This window comes from Gorilla gorilla, chromosome 16, assembly GCF_029281585.2.
Source record: "Gorilla gorilla gorilla isolate KB3781 chromosome 16, NHGRI_mGorGor1-v2.1_pri, whole genome shotgun sequence".
Classification (NCBI taxonomy): domain Eukaryota; kingdom Metazoa; phylum Chordata; class Mammalia; order Primates; family Hominidae; genus Gorilla; species Gorilla gorilla.
This window is the reverse complement of record NC_073240.2, coordinates 22,261,203-22,277,428: the sequence shown is the minus strand read 5'-3', so window position 1 is coordinate 22,277,428 and position 16,226 is coordinate 22,261,203. Positions and strand designations below refer to the sequence as shown.

Here is a 16,226-nt window from a genome sequence, read left to right as displayed (position 1 = left end):
ATTTATCAACAACATCAAGCAAGGACTTCCTATACTTAATATACAAATAGTTTTTTAAAAACAACAAAATGTCTCTTTCCTCTGCTGAATGCTGATTGCAGGCATTAAATCTCCAGTTGCTTGATGAATGCATATTCTTTTAAAAAACAAGCTATCATAACCTATTTTGAGTATAGCAATATTAACAATATATTTTTATCTCCTTTGTGATAGATCAGTGAAGCAAGTTTTGAAATGAAGTTAATAATTTTGAATTTAAATCTACAATTTAAATTTTTTAAAACGCTGAAATTTTATGTAATACTTTTCAAAGGTCTTTAGCATAACAAGTTGGTGAGATGAAATGGTAAAATGTGCCAATTAGCTTCCTATCATAGTTCACTTATATATCACTTGCATTTTAATAAGTATCGTTATAGATTTCTGAAAAGACCATTATCCTTAACAAACTAACACAAGAACAGAAAAGCAAATACCACATGTTCTCATTCTCATTTATAAGTGGGTGCTAAATGATGAGAACGTATAGACACACAGAGACCTAGGAGGGTGGGAGGAGAGAGAGGATCAGGAAAAAATAACTAATGGGTATCAGGCTTAATACCTGGGTGATGAAATAATCTGTACAATGAACCTCCATGACACAAGCTTGCCTATGTAACAAATCTGCACTTGTATCCCTGAACTTAAAATAAAATAAAATATACAACTAGCAGAGACCAGGCATGGTGACCCAGGCCTATAATCCCAGCAATTTTGGAAGCCGAACCAGGAGGATCACTTGAGACCAGGAGTTGGAGAACTTGAGACCAGGAGTTGGAGACCAGGAGTTGGAGACCAGCCTGGGGAACATGGTGTGACCCTGTGTCTACTAACAAAAGAAAAAAAAAAAAACAGCCAGGAATGATGGTGGTGCAGAACTGTAGTTCCAGCTACTTGGGAGTCTGGGGTGGGAGGATCCCTTGAGCCTGGGAAGTCTAGGCTGCGGTGAGCCAAGATCATGCCACTGCACTCCAGCAGGGGTGACAGAGTGAGACCCTGTCTTAGAAAAAAAAAGAAAAAGGAAGTACTAATCTAATTTCCCTACTGGCATCTCCTCTTCACCTGCCCTCTCTGGAACCTCACTTGTCAGTTGTTCCTCCAACTTCCCTGTATCTTTAACCTGTCCCCCACCAATCCTTTTGGTCACTGTGGTGGCCAAAGTAATGCCCCCTACCGATTGCTCATGTCCTAGGTTACACAGCACAGTTTCAGAGGAAGGGGGATATTAAGAGTGCAGATGGAATTAATGTTACTAATCAGCTGTCCTTGAAACAAGATTATCCTGGAGTATCTGGGTGAGCCCATGTAATTACAAGGGTTCTTTAAATATGGAAGAGGGAGGCAGGAAGTTAAGAACCAGACAGAGTGAGCACAGTGGCTCATGCTTGTAATATCAATACTTTGGAAGCCCTAGGCAGGAAAATCCCTTGAGTGCAGGAGTTCAAGGCCAGCCCTGGCAACACAGCCGGGCCCCACCTCTACCGAAAAATTGAAAATTCACTGAGTGTCATGGTGCTCACCTGTAGTCACAGCTACTCGAAAGGCCATGGTAGGATTGCTAGCCTGGGGGGTTGAGGCTACAATGAGCTGTGATTGCACCACTGAACTCCACCCAGGGTGAGAGAGCAAGATCCTGTTTCTGAAGAAAAAAAAAAAAAGGACATTGGAATCAGGGTTTCCTCCATCCTAAGGTGCCTACAAGGCATCTCTCTCTGAAAATGAGTAAACATCCTCTAATTCTCTGCAGAGTGGAGCAGCAGGAAAATGCACTCACCTCATTTCTGTGCTGCTTGAGAGGCCTGGACAGCCCAATAACCAGCTCATTCCTGATGAAGAAATCAGGAAATGGCTCGAGTTGAGCTACGGAGAATTTGGTTCCTTCTTTTGGTTCTCAATAGGCAGGGTGGGGGCCAGGCATAGTGGCTCATACTTGTAATTCTTGCACTTTGGGAGGCCTAGGGGAGAGGATCACGTGAGGCCAAGAGTTCAAGACCAGCCTGGGAAACATAGCAAGACCCGGGTGGCATGCACCTGTGGTCCCCACTACTTGGTAGGATGAGGTGAGAGGATTGATCACTTGATCAACCCAGGAGTTTCAGGCTGCAGTGATCCATGATCACACCACTGAACTCTGGCCTGTGTGACATAGCCAGACCATGCCTCAAAAAGTTAGAGAGAGAGAGAGAGAGAGAGAAACTATAGGCAGGCACCAGCACATTCAGCTAATTTTTAAATATTCTGTAGAGATGAGGTTTTGCTAGGTTGCCTAGGCTGGTCTAAAACTCCTGGCATCAACAGATCCTCCTACCTCAGCTTCCAATGTCCTGGGATTATATTTTTTGTTTACTATCATTGAAGACACTTGTTCTTATACTGCTTTAAGGTATAAAAGGAAAAAAAACGCAGATAATAACAAATGTTGGTGAAGGCCAGGCATGGGGCCTCAGCCTTGGGAGGCTAAGGTGGCCAGATCATTGAGGCCAGGAGTATGAGACTAGACTGGGCAACATGGTCAAACCCCATCACTACAAAAAAATATATAAAAATTAGCCAGTCATGGTGCTGTGTACCTGTAATTCCCAGCTACTCGGGAGGCTGAGATGAGAGGATCACTTGTGCCTGGGAGTTCAAGGCTGCAGTGAACTGTAATGACATCACTGCCCTCCAGCCTGAGAAACACAGCAGGCTCTTGTCTAGAAAAAAAAATAATAACGTCAGTGAAGATGCAGAGGAATTGGACCCATACACATTACTGGTGGGAACATAAAGTGCCATAACTACTTTAGGAATTTCTTTTCTTATCATTTTAATTGGATTTTTTTTGAAATCAAGACAGGGTCTCGCTATCTTGCCTAGGCTAGTCTTGAACTTGTGGGCTCAAGTCATCCTCCCAACTGAGCCTCCTAAGTACCTGGGATTACAGGTGTGAACCATCACACCCAACTGATCTAACCACTTTAGAAAATGTCTGGCAGTTTCTCAAGAGCCTAAATGTGCAGTCATCACATAATGCAACAATTTAACTCCTTGGCATATATCCCAGAGGAAAAAAAATATATATGTCCATACAAAAACTTGTATAGGAACCTTCATAGCAGCATTATTCATAATGGCCAATACATGAAAACCCAAATGTGCACCAACTGATGAATGGATAAACAAAACGCAGTGTGTTTCTACCATGGAATATTATTCAGCCACAGAAGGAATGAAATACTGATACACGCTACAACATAAAGGAACTTTGAAAACATTTTACTAAGAAGGAAAGCAAGCCAGCCACAAAATAACACATATTGTACAATTCTATTTGTCCAGATTAGGCAAATCTACAGTGACAGAAAAATCAATCAATGGTTGTCTGAGGCTGGGGGCAAAGGCAGGTGGAGGGAGTAGGAGGCTGTAGCTAAGGGGTGTGGATTTCTCTACAGGGTAAGGAAAGGTTCTAAGAGTGACTGTGGTGATCAGTGCACAGCTCTGTGAATATTCTAAAACCCACTGAACTGCAGATTTCAGCAAATAAATTGAATGATATGTGAATTACATTTTAATAAAGCTGTTATTTAAAATAATAATAATAAGGAGCTGGGCACAGGTAGTCATACCTGCCTGTAATCTCAGCACCATGGGAGGGTGAGGCAGGAGGATCGCTTGAGGTCAGGAGTTTGAGACCAGCCTGAGCAACCGAGCAAAATCGTGCCTCTACAATAAAAAACAAAAAAAAATTTAGCTGGGCATGGTGGCACACGTCTGTATTCCCAGCTGTTTGGGAGACTGAGGTGGGAGGATTTCTTGAGACTAGGAGTTTGAGGCTGCAATAAGCCATGATCATGTCACCATACTGCAGCCTGGGCGACAGAGCAAGACTCTGTCTGTAAAAGGGAAAGAAAAGGGCTGGGCGTGGTGGCTCATGCTTGTAATCTCAGCATTTTGGGAAGCCGAGGCAGGCGAATCATCTGAGGTCAGGAGTTCGAGAACAGCCTGGCCAACATGGTGAAACCCTTTCTCTACTAAAAATTACAAAAATTAGCCGGGCATGGTGGCGGATTCTTGTAAATCTACTTGTAAATCCAGACTAGCCTGGCCAACATGGTAAAAACCCGTCTCTACCAAAAACACAAAGAAGTAGCCTGGAGTGGTGGCGTGTGCTTATAATCCCAGCTACTCAGGAGGCTGATGCAGGTGAATCGCATGAACCTGGCAGGTGGAGGTTGCAGTGAGCCGAGATTGTGCCATTGTACTCCAGCCTGGGTGACAAAGTGAGACTCTGTCTCAAAAAAAAAAAAAAATTGATCAGATAAAAAAATTATGAAATGATGGAACAAATAAGATGTTAAAACTTGTTCCAAGGAGAATTCCAAAACCCACACATACCTGAGACCATCAAGTATGATGAAATATATTTGATTACCATATTTAAAAATAAACCGATTGTATAGTCAACAACAATTGGGCAGGGGTCTCCTCATCCACAGCCACACAAACCCGATCATGTGGCTATGCAGTTGAAAGGCCTGCATAGCCTAGATGGGACTGGTCCAACTTGAGATTTCATTTTATTTGGATTTGTATTTTGAGACAGGGTTCCACTCTGTCACCCAGGCTGGAGTACACTGGTGTAATCATAGCTCACTGCAGCCTTGACCAACTGGCCTCAAGAGATCCTTCTGCCTCAGCCTCCCTAATACCTGGGAATGCAGGCAGGTTCCACCATGCCAGGCTATTTTTTTTTTAATTTTTGTTGAGAAAGAAGTCTTGCTATGTTGCCCAAGCTGGCCGCAAACTCCTAGCCTCAAGAGATCTGCCCACCTCAGCCTCCAGAGTAACTGGAACCACAGGAATACACAACCATGCCTGGCTATATTTATTTTCCTAAATTTCTTTCTTCTACTTTTGTAGAGAGGAGGTCTTGCTATTATTGCCCAGGCTGCTCTCTAACTCTTGGTCTTAAAAGATACTCCCATCTCTGCCTCTCAAACTGTTAGAACTACAGGTGTGAGCCACTGCACCTGGCCTGACCTGAGATTTCTTTAATCTAGCATCCTTTACTTAGTAGGATTGGGAAAGGCAGCAGTGGTTTTTTTTAATTACTTAATAATTCAATTTGAATCAAACTCAACCTTGACCCCTGCCTTCTCTCACACCCCATGTCCAGTCTGTCAGGATCCTGTTGACAGTCTTCAACATGTCTCCAGGCTCTGACCATCTCTCACCGCCACCATGACCCTGGTCAGGACCACTATCATCTCCCACCTGGATGTGGTGACAGCTCGGCCTCCCTGCTTCTACCAAAATCTTCCTATAGTCTTTCCCAACTCAGCAGCCAGGGGTGCTTTTAAATAGGGAGACAGATGATGTCACCTGTCTGCTCAGAACCTTCCCACAGTTCCCATCTCAGTCAGAGTAAAAGTCAAAGCCCCAGCAATAACCTCCCAGGGCTTACACAATCTGTACTGACCTCAGCTCAGCTACTCCCTGGCCTCCTCCCCTGCTTCTCTTCCTCCCTCTCTCTGCTGCACCAGACTCCATCCTGAGCCTTAGACACACCAAGGAGTTCCCTCCTAACGTCTTCACTCTGTTGCTTCTGCCTGCAATGCTCTTCCCTAAGCACCTTGGCCAGCTCCTTTCCCTCCTTGAAGCCTTTGCTCAATTTTCACTTATGAGGACAACCCTGACCACTCTATTTAATATTGCCATCTGTCCCCACTCCCACCATGCTCACTCATTTTTTCTTTTTTTTTTTTTTTTGAGACAAGACCTCCCTCTGTCACCCAGGCTAGAGTGCAGTGGCACAATCACAGCTCACTGCAACTTTGAACTCATATGCTCAAGCAATCCTCCTGCTTCAGTCTCCTTACTAGCTAAAACTACAGGTGTGTGCTACCAAGACTGGTTTTTTTGTAGACAGGGTCTCACTATGTTGTGCAGACTGCTTTTGAACTCCTGGGCTCAACTCATCCTCCCACCTCAGCCTCCTAAAATGCTGGGATCACAGGCATGAGCCACTGTGCCTGGTTTGTGTTCATTTCTTCTTGCTTCTTTTACACACTACCCTACATTGAGTGGCTTAAAACACCACAAGTTTACTATCTGACAGTTCTGAAGCTCAGAAATCCAAAATAGGCATATCAAGGCTAAAGTCAAGGGGTCAGTAGGGCTGCATTCTCCTGGAGGGCCTAGAGAGAATGTGTTCCCTTGCCTTTTCCAGCTTCATGAAGCCACCCACATTCCTTGGCTCATGGCTCCTAACTCCGTCTTCAAAGCAAGAAGTGGAGCATCTTCAAATATGCCTCTCTCACCTCTGCTTCCATCATCATATCTCGTCCAATTCTGACTCTTCTACCTCCCTCTTGCTATTATAAAGACCCATGTGATTGCTTGGCATGGTAGCTCACACCTATAATCCCAACACCCTGGGATGCCAAGGTGGGAGGAATGCTTGAGGCCTGGGGTTCAAGACCAGCCTGGGCAACATAGTGAGACTCCACCTCTACAGACATAGTAGTAATAATGAATATTAGCCAGTCGTTGTGATGCACACCAGTAGCCCAAGCTACATGAGAGGCTGAGATAAGAGAATTGCTTTAGCCCAGGAGTTTGAGACCGGTCTAGGCAACATAAAAAGATGGCATTTTTATAAAAAATGAAAAAAATTATCTGGGCATAGGTGGCATGCACCTGTAGTCCTGGCTACTCAGGAGGCTAAGGCGTGAGGATTGCTTGAGCCCAGGTTGAGGCTGCAGTGAGCTATGATCACATCACTGCACTCCAGCCTGGGTCACAGAGTGAGACACTGTCTCAAAAATAGAAAACAAAAGAAGAGAAAGACACATTTGGTCTCTGCCCCTGGTCCTGGCACAGAGCTTCTAAAGCTCTTATAAAGTCCTCAATGATAGAGGTGATAGGAGCATCTTTTGTTTCAATATTTTGTCTTAGTCCTAGGTTTCTAGCACAAGATCCTCTTGTGGATCACCCTACCCCCTACTTCCTACCCCATCCCCTACAAAACAACCCAATTCTTCTCCTTAATGGAGCTATATTACAAAAAGTTGTACTCATTTATATTTTGAATTTCATTCATTAAAATTTTGTGGAAATTTGTTTTCTCTCTTGTTATACCTACATGCTATTCTTGGTTTTGTCTCTTAGTCTTTGAAGCCTAAAATATTTAGCATCTGGCCCTTTAATTTGTTGACCTTTGGATTAAAGGAACTGGGAGGACTTTGGACTGGAAGAAACAACACAATATGACAACTGCTCTCAAATATTTGCTGGACTCAACAGGGAGCTGGATCCATCCATCACCAGGGAATCTTTACTACGGAACACTCTCCTACCTATGAAGAAAGAGGTAGCTCTGCCTCTACAAAAACAAACAAAATTAAGCCATGCAGGGTAGTGTGCGCCTGTAAGTCCAGTGACTCAGGAGGCTGAGATGGGAGGACTGTTTGAGCTCAGGAGCTTGAGATTACAGTAAGCTATGATTGTGCCACTGCACTTCCAACCTGAACAGCACAGCAAAAGTCTGTCTCTAAAAAGAAAGAGAACAGACACTCTGCAGAATGGGATAAAATATTTAGAAATCATATAGCTGACCAGAGTTTATTGTTTAAACTTTTAAATAGGCAAAAGACTTGAATAGTAGGCCAGGCATGGTGGCTCACACCTGTAATTCCAGCACTTTGGGAGGCCGAGGCAGGCGGATCACGAAGTCAAGAGATCGAGGCCATCCTGGCCAACATGGGGAAACTCTGTCTCTATGAAAAATACAAAAATTAGCTGGGCATGGTGGCACGCACCTGTAGTCCCAGCTCCTCAGGAGGCTGAGGCATGAGAATCACTTGAACCCAGGAGGCGGAGGCTGCAGTGAGCAGAGATCACACCACTGCACTCCAGCCAGGTGGCAGAGCAAGACTCTGTCAAAAAAAAAAAAAAGACTTGAATAGTAATTCCACCAAAGATATAGAAATGGCCAATAAGCACATAAGATATTCAAAATCACTAGTTATTAGGGAAAGAAAATCAGTCCTAAAATGAGATATCACATCACACCTACTAGAATGGCTATAATAATAATGAAAAGATAACAAGCACTGGTGAATAAGTGGAGAGATTAGAACCCTTGAATATTCTCTCTAGGAATGTAAAATGGTACAGTCACTGTGAAAAAGTCTGTAAGTTCCTCAAAAAGTTAAACACAGAATTGCCATATGACTAAGCAATTCCACTCCCAGGTGTATAACAAAAAGAATTGAAAAAATGAACTCAGAAACATGCCGAGTGCTGATGTGCAAGTGTTGATGTTGGCTCAGGACAAGAGAAGAAAGGAAAGTCCAAGGACAGTATTTACTGCAGCGTTAATCACAATAACCAAAAGGTGGACAAACCCCAGGTGTCCATCCATAGATGAAGGGATAAACAAAATGTGACATATACATGCAATGGAATATTATTCAACCACGAAAAAGAATGAAGTTCTGATCAATGCTATCAGATATATTGTTACAACCTGGCTGAACCTTGAAAACATTAGGCTAAGTGAAATAAGCCACACATAAAAGGGCAAGTATTGCATAATTCCTTTTATATGAGGTACCCAAATAAGGAAATTCATAGAAACAAAAATTAGATTAAGAAGTTACCAGGGTATCAGGGAGGAGAGAATGGAAAGTTATTGCTTATTTGGTACAGAATTTGTTTGGGATGATGGAAAATTCTGGAAATACATAGTCATGATGGTTGTAAACCTTGTGAATGTAACTAAATGCCACTGAATTTTACACATTTTAAATCAATCCTTTCTAAAAACCAAAGAGAAATGGAATGGTATATATTACCTATCAAATGCTGTGCTGGATACATTATAGCCATTATCTGACTAAGCTTCATGAAAGTCTGTGAGTCATTCAAGGCCAAGTATCTTTCTCAAAGTCTCACAGCTAGGAATGGGCAGTAAATTTTTTCACTAGACAATGGGTACTTTTCTACATAAGGGTCAAGGATCATCTGCCAGGGTTATTTAATACAAAGGAGATTTTCACATTAGAAAGCAGATTATTAATACAACCAATAATAATAGTAACATGCCTTTGGCATACATTATCTCCTTAATCCTCACAAATAGGAAAGAAAGAACCTAAGACATCAGAGAGCCACTTAGGATTAAGAACGCAAGCTGCCCCCAATATGCATCCTCTGTCTTTAAAGACCTGAGCTACGAACATGGAAAAGACTGAAAAACACTGCCTTCAGGTATGAATAAACATACATTAGATCTGAGTAAGAATGCATCACTTAGGGGGAAGGGAAGCAGATGCTTATCTATTTTGTCTTATCTACTGATAACTAAATTCAGAAATTGTAATAAAAGTAATACAAATGTTATATTTTCTCTTAATTTTTAAAGAGCAACGATTACAGTCTGAAAAACTGTCATTCAGCGACTAGTGCCATACTGAGGCCAAATCTTTTTGGTTTTCAATATCCAGCTTTATCATGTCACAATTACCTTCAGATTCTTTTCCACTTATATTGTAAAAATGCACATGAACTCAAAACCCTAGGTAAATCTATAAACCTATACCTGTGAATCAACCTTTAATTCAATAAAAAATACACTTTCTCTACACACACTTTCTTTCCCTTTTTTATGTGCATTATCTTATTTAATCCTCAAAGCAATCCTCTGAGTTAGGAGATTTTTTTTTTAAGGGATACATGTGCAGAACATGCAGGTTTCTTACACAGGTATACACGTGCCATGGTGGTTTGCTGCACCCATCAACCTGTCATCTACATTAGGTATTTCTCCTAATGTTATCCCTCCCGAAGCCTCCCACCTCACACAGGCCCCAGTGTGTGATGTTTCCCTCCCTGTGTCCATGTGTTCTCATTGTTCAACTCTCACCTATGTGTGAGAACATGCAGCGTTTGGTTTCCTGTTCTTGTGTTAATTTGCTGAGAATGATGGTTTCCAGCTTCATCCTGCAAAGGACATGAACTCATCCTTTTTATGGCTGCATAGTATTCCATGGTGTATATGTGCCACATTTTCTGGGAGTGTAGATTAGTTATTCCTCTTTTTTTAACCTTAAAATTTGAATTTATGGAGCATTAAGTTCTTGACTATAAAATCAAAAAGCAAAAAGATGTGAGGTCAAAGAAAGGAGAGACAGTGAAAAACGGGCCAGGAGTTAAAAAGTAAAATTTTTCAGTAAAGAAGAACAGTTAAGATGGTTGTTCATGTTGTTATCGAAACAAAAGAGGTTTGGTCTAGGTCCTGCTGCTCACTGCACAGAAACCCAATGACAAGTATTGCTAAGGAAGAAGGCTGTAACCCGGTGCTGCAGCCAAGGAGAGGGAAGCTCAGTCTCAAATCCATCTCCTTCACTGACTAAAACTAGGAGTCTATTTGGCAGGAAGAAATGCAACAATGTATAAGAAAACAGGAATTAGGGAGGAGCAAGGAAGCATCTGGGTACTGTGATATGGTGAATTTCAGATCTTTGATACTTTCTGAAGATCTTTTTTTGAGGAGGGAAGGCAGATAAGTATAGTTTCAAGCTTTAACAGCAGGGTTAAATTTCTACGTTTATCGTCTATGGGACTACCGGGCTAGTTTCAAATTAAGCAATGATTCTATAGGCCCTTTTTGTTGTTTTAAAATCTGAAACAATTGAATGTATGTTATATGCTAGACCTAAAGAAAATCCATTCCATGTGCTAAAAACCAGAGTAGATCAAAGTAAAACCTGTTACAAATAGCCTATGAGTATCAAGTTTGGGAACACTATGAAAAATTCCAAAAAAGGTAATCAATTCATAAAACTTACAGATGAACAAATGAATATTTCAGAATTCTTATCAGTACTAAGTATGAACATGACCTTATCAATATTTTCATTACTAATTATACAATAGGAACCTGACTTCTGACTATTCTAAGGTGTAAATGTGTACTTTACCTTAAATAGGAAAATGTGTTGTATATCCATTTTGAGATTCATTACAAGATTCACAGAAGAGAAAACTGATAGCCCTGTATCGATTAAAAGCATTTTCTTAAGACAGTTTTGCTCTTGTTGCCTGGGCTGGAGTGACATGACAAGATCTTGGCTCACTGTAACCTCCGCCTCCCAGGTTCAAGTGATTCTCCTGCCTCAGTCTCCCGAGTAGCTGGGATTACAGGTGTCTGCCACCATGCTAGGTTTTTTTGTTTTTTTGTTTTTTTTTGTTTTGTTTTGTTTTTGCATTTTTAGTAGAGACGGGGTTTCACCATGTTGGCCAGGCTGGTCTTAACTCCTGACCTCAGATGATCCACCCACCTCAGCCTCCCAAGAGATGGAATATCACTATGTTGCCCAGGTTGGCCTAGAACTCCCAGGCTCAAGTGATTCTCCCACCTCAGGTTTGAGAGTGGCTGGGACAACAGGGTGCAAACCCAGATGAGGGTAATTTTTGTAACAAAGGGAGTTAGGAAACTTTCTATCAGAGAAACCTCAAGGCCCAGATGGTTTCACTGGCATATTTTACCAACTTACTAAAAAAAAGAATGTAACTAATTCCTAATGTCACAAGCAGTCAATTACTGAAAACTGACTGCTAAAAACATGAAATTCACTTGGACATGGCCTAACATGTGTATACACATATTCACATAATTACGAGCCAGAAGGTTTGCTCAAAACACTTTCAGAGTTCTCTAGACCTGATAAAGCTATCCTCTGAGAGAAAATAAACCTGTTAGGCAATTGCAAATTAAAACCACAATGAGGAACCACTGCATATCAACTTAAGAGGGTAAAAATAAGATTGACCTACAAGTATTTACAAGAATGTCAACCAAAACTCTCATACCCTGCTGATGGAAATGTAAAATAATGCAGGTGCCTTGGAAAACAGTTTGGCATTTCCTTCAAAAGTTATAGATCCCAGCTATTCTATTCCCAGATATCTACTCAAGAGAAATGAAGGCCTATGTCCACACAAAAACTTGTACACAAACATTCATAGTAGCTCTACCTGCAGTAGCCCCAACCCCAAACTGGAAGAACCCAAATGGCTATCAACAAACAAAGGGATGAGCAAATTTTGACCCATGTATACAACAGCGTATTAATCAACAACAAAATAGAATCTCCTACTGATACATGCAACATTGTGGATGAATTTCAAAACAATCATGTGAAGTAAAGAAGTCACAATAGTCCCTACCCCATGAAAATAGTCCACATTTATTCATATCATATGATATCATATATATGACTTTCTAGAAAATGCAAATTAAGCTAAAATGGAAAATCAGCATGTTGCCTGAATACTGGGCAGGGTCATGAATTACAAGGGACATGAGAAAACTTTCGGGGGTATGGATATTTCATTATCTCGGTTGCAATGAAGATGGTTTATTAGGTATGTACATGTCAAAACTGGATTTTATACTTCAAATGTTTAATTTATTACAATTACACATAGATAAAAAATTAAGCTGACTATATCTGCATTTGCCTAATAGGTTTATTTTGCAACACTAGAAACTGGCATTGAATTCTAAATTGTGCCACAACTTGTGCTTATACTTTTACAAACATGAATGACTATTTTACATATCCCCTGAATTGTGTGAGTTGACCTTATATCCACATTTTTAAAATGTTTTATCCCAGTGACTTATTTACAAATATAGATGTCCATCAAGAACTAATCAATAAAATACTATTTAAGAAGTTAAAGCAACTGATAAACTTTAATTTTAACCACAAATTTTTTTTATTAAAAAATTGCATTCACCCTTATTACCTTGAATGTGATATAATCATAATCAGGATCTTCTGATTCTTCCTTTACTGTCACAGCTGCCACTTCCAGGGAAATGACTATAAAAGCAAATGAAATTATATGATTGCATGTCAGGGCTTTCAGCTAAACTGTGTAGGGAAATCCTCTCCATGCTCCCTATAAATACAGCAATGAATACCCATTTTAAATAAAGACTTTAAAAGTCTTTGAAAGGACAAAAGTTCACCAGGTAGCAGAGTGTAGGAATCACCTATAGTCCCAACCGAGACAAAGTTTTAACCATTTATTAATATTCTGCAATTATTTGCTGCCAATTTTTTTCTCCAGCAAATTCTTATCTTTAGAATTAAAGAAAATTTAGTCACAATCCATGTTCACTGAATATTAAAACTACTATTATAAACCACTGTTATATACATCAGTTTTAATAACTCAATATTCCAGAGTAGAGATGATATAATTTTTGGCAATATCAATAATGAGATACATTGATTTTTTTTTCCTCCTCATAAATCTCTTCTATTAACAAGAGGACAAAGCACACCTTTCTGCATAAAGGTTTGCCCACAATTAGGACAGGTAATTTGAAGCCACCTTTGTGGCCAGATACAGAAGAGTGCATATTGGGTAATTCCTCTCATTTGAAGGTCAAAATAGGCAAATGAAATCTTTGTTATTGAATATGTAGGCTGGGTGTGGTGGCTCATGCCTGCAATTCTAGTACTTTGGGAGGCCAAGGCAAGCAAATCACCTGAGGTCAGGAGTTCAAGACCAGCGTGGCCAACATGGTGAAACCCCGTCTCTACAAAAAATACAAAAATGTAGCTGTGTGTGGTGGTGGGCACCTGTAGTTCCAGCTACTCGGGAGGCTGAGGCAGGAGAATGGCGTGAACCCCTAAGGCAGAGCTTGCGGTGAGCCAAGATCGCACCACTGCACTCCAGCTGGGGCGACAGAGCAAGACTGTCTCAAAAAAAAAAAAAACAACAACAACAACAAAAAAAGCTAAAAACATTAATGTAAGCGTAGTAAACTAAGGAATAAATTTTTGTGACAATTGACAGCAGATGAGAATGACTATAGTTAACAACAATGCATTGTACATTCCAAATTAGTTAGAAGAGAGGACTTGAAATCATAAATACTCAAGGTGATGGACACCCCAACTACTCTGACTTCATCATGACACAGATGATACATATAACAAATATCACAGTTACCCTATAAAAACCTACAAATGTATGAACTAAAAAGGTTAAATCCAAAAAGTCTTGTAAGTTGCAGAAAAGTAGACTGTAGCAACTGTACGTATTTTCTTCCTTTCCTGCTATGAATGTGTTTGTATGCAGATTATGTATTTGCATATATTAACTATTCCCTTCTTCTATGCGCAGTATTTTACAGAAGTTTTATTGGAGGTTTCTTTTCCATTTGTCCATTAGACTAGAGATTACTCAAATAGGTTAGGATTGAATTTGAAGAGTAAGTGATATGCCTCATGACTAGATAGTCAGTCTCCCAGAGATGGGTGTGGCTGTTGGAACACCATGTCTCCTCATTTTGAGCAGATGGTAAAAATTGATTTCTTTGTAGGAAGTTGCACTCTGTTGGATGGAACAGTTGTGTTGTTGTACAGAAAGTCAAATGTGCAGGGAAGGGTGTGTATATTTCCTGAGTAGCCAAAGAGGGTAGCCAGGGCTAGCCATTAAAGCTGATGTCTCTTAGTTGCAAACCCATCCTCTGGGTTTTTGGTGAAGCTTGAGCTCTGCACAGCAACTGGCTTTGTGTGAGTCTCTACCACAAGAACACACTATGTGGAGACAATAGGCTAGAGAAGGGGAAGGGATCTGTGCCTTCTTTCTGTCTCCTTGTCTGCACCCTAATCCCATCAAGGTCACTCCTTGGTACCTTCATTCAGCCTGGTGAATGAAGGCCCTCCAATAACAAGATATGTGTCTGGTTGACAATGTCTCTGACACTACCGACAGCTTCACTATGCCCCAAAGCCGCCAGTGCCAACCACACAGTATCCCACCTCCAAAGTCAAAATGAGAGTGGGTGCAGTGGCAGCCATGACCTAGATTTGTTCCTTAGACACCTTAGTGTTCTAATTTTTGGAGGAAGGCCAAGGCAGGTGGATCATTTGAGGTCAGAAGTACAAGACCAGCCTGGCCAACATGGTGAAACCCAGTCGCTACTAAAAATACAAAACTTATCTGGGCATGGTGGCACTCACCTGTAATCCCAGCTACTCAGGAGGCTGAGGCAGGAGAATCACTTGAACCTGGGAGACGAAGGTTGCAGTGAGCTGAGATCAAACCACTGCACTCTAGCCTGGGCAACAAAGTGAGACTTCATTTCAAAACAAAACAAAAAAATAATAATACTTCTATGGTTTCTTGCAGCTCTCCCAAAATACATTTATATACATAAAAGCTCATTCACATACATGCACACACACACATTATCACAGCTCTTCCCCTCGCCCCAACAATTCATTCCAGATGCCATTAGATGGTGCTAAGTGTGGCAGGTGATTGCCCCGGGAAACACAGCAAGATGAGAAGGTTTAGGAGGAGCAGGAGAAGTTGCCAAGGGCCTGGGCAGACAGAGGCAGATGAGGGGCAGGCAAGGTGGTAACAGCCCACCAAGGAGTGTCCCATGTGAGTAAAGGACATGGGCTCAGCAGCGGGAGGCTCAATGGTGGCACTAGTACACAAGATAAATACTGGGTAAATGATGAAATAAATCAATAGGCTGAGAATATCTGGGTGGCATGGTTCTATGAAAGCATTGTAAATAGGAAAAGAAACAAACAAACCAACCCAAGCTCTGGATGTTAAGAACAGAACTGAAGATACAGGTATGAGCTTTTGGCCTTCAACATGTGTGAGTACACAGACAAATACAGATGTAAATGTGTGCATGCACACGATGATTTTGCTTATTGTGCTGACTGTACTGTGGTTACACAGGCCAATGTCCTTGTTTGTAAAAATTACACATGGAAGTAGCTGAGAGATACGGCATTGTGCTGGCAACTTACTGTCAAATAGTACATGAAAAAGTTTATTGCACCATCTACATGGATGCTTTCTGGGGTCTTTCTGTTAGCTTGAAATTGCTTCAAACTGTAACTGATTTTACAACAAAAATTTTAAAGAATTACAGTATTATTTATCTCTTCTACATCAAGCTTTTCTCTTGTAGTCTATCTTACAGGTACTTCCATATGAATATAAACAGATCTATCATTTTGTGTTTACTGGCAACATGGATGGAATTTCCAGAAAGGAACAGTAGGTTAATTACCTTTTTTATAAGGCAGCAATGGGTTAAAGAATACATGCATCTTAAAATAATAAATATTGTCAAAGTACCATGCACA

General features: G+C 40.9%; 1 long non-coding RNA gene across 1 annotated transcript; it reads right to left on the bottom strand.

Annotated features, from left to right (window-relative positions):
• Window positions 1–2,611: 2,611 nt before the first annotated feature.
• Window positions 2,612–15,172, bottom strand: LOC134757228 (uncharacterized). Its single transcript, XR_010130918.1, has 3 exons — window positions 15,075–15,172; window positions 12,841–12,917; window positions 2,612–2,735 (listed from the first exon to the last, which is right to left on the bottom strand). It is a non-coding gene; the product is annotated as an uncharacterized lncRNA (long non-coding RNA).
• Between the last annotated feature and the right edge of the window lie 1,054 nt (window positions 15,173–16,226).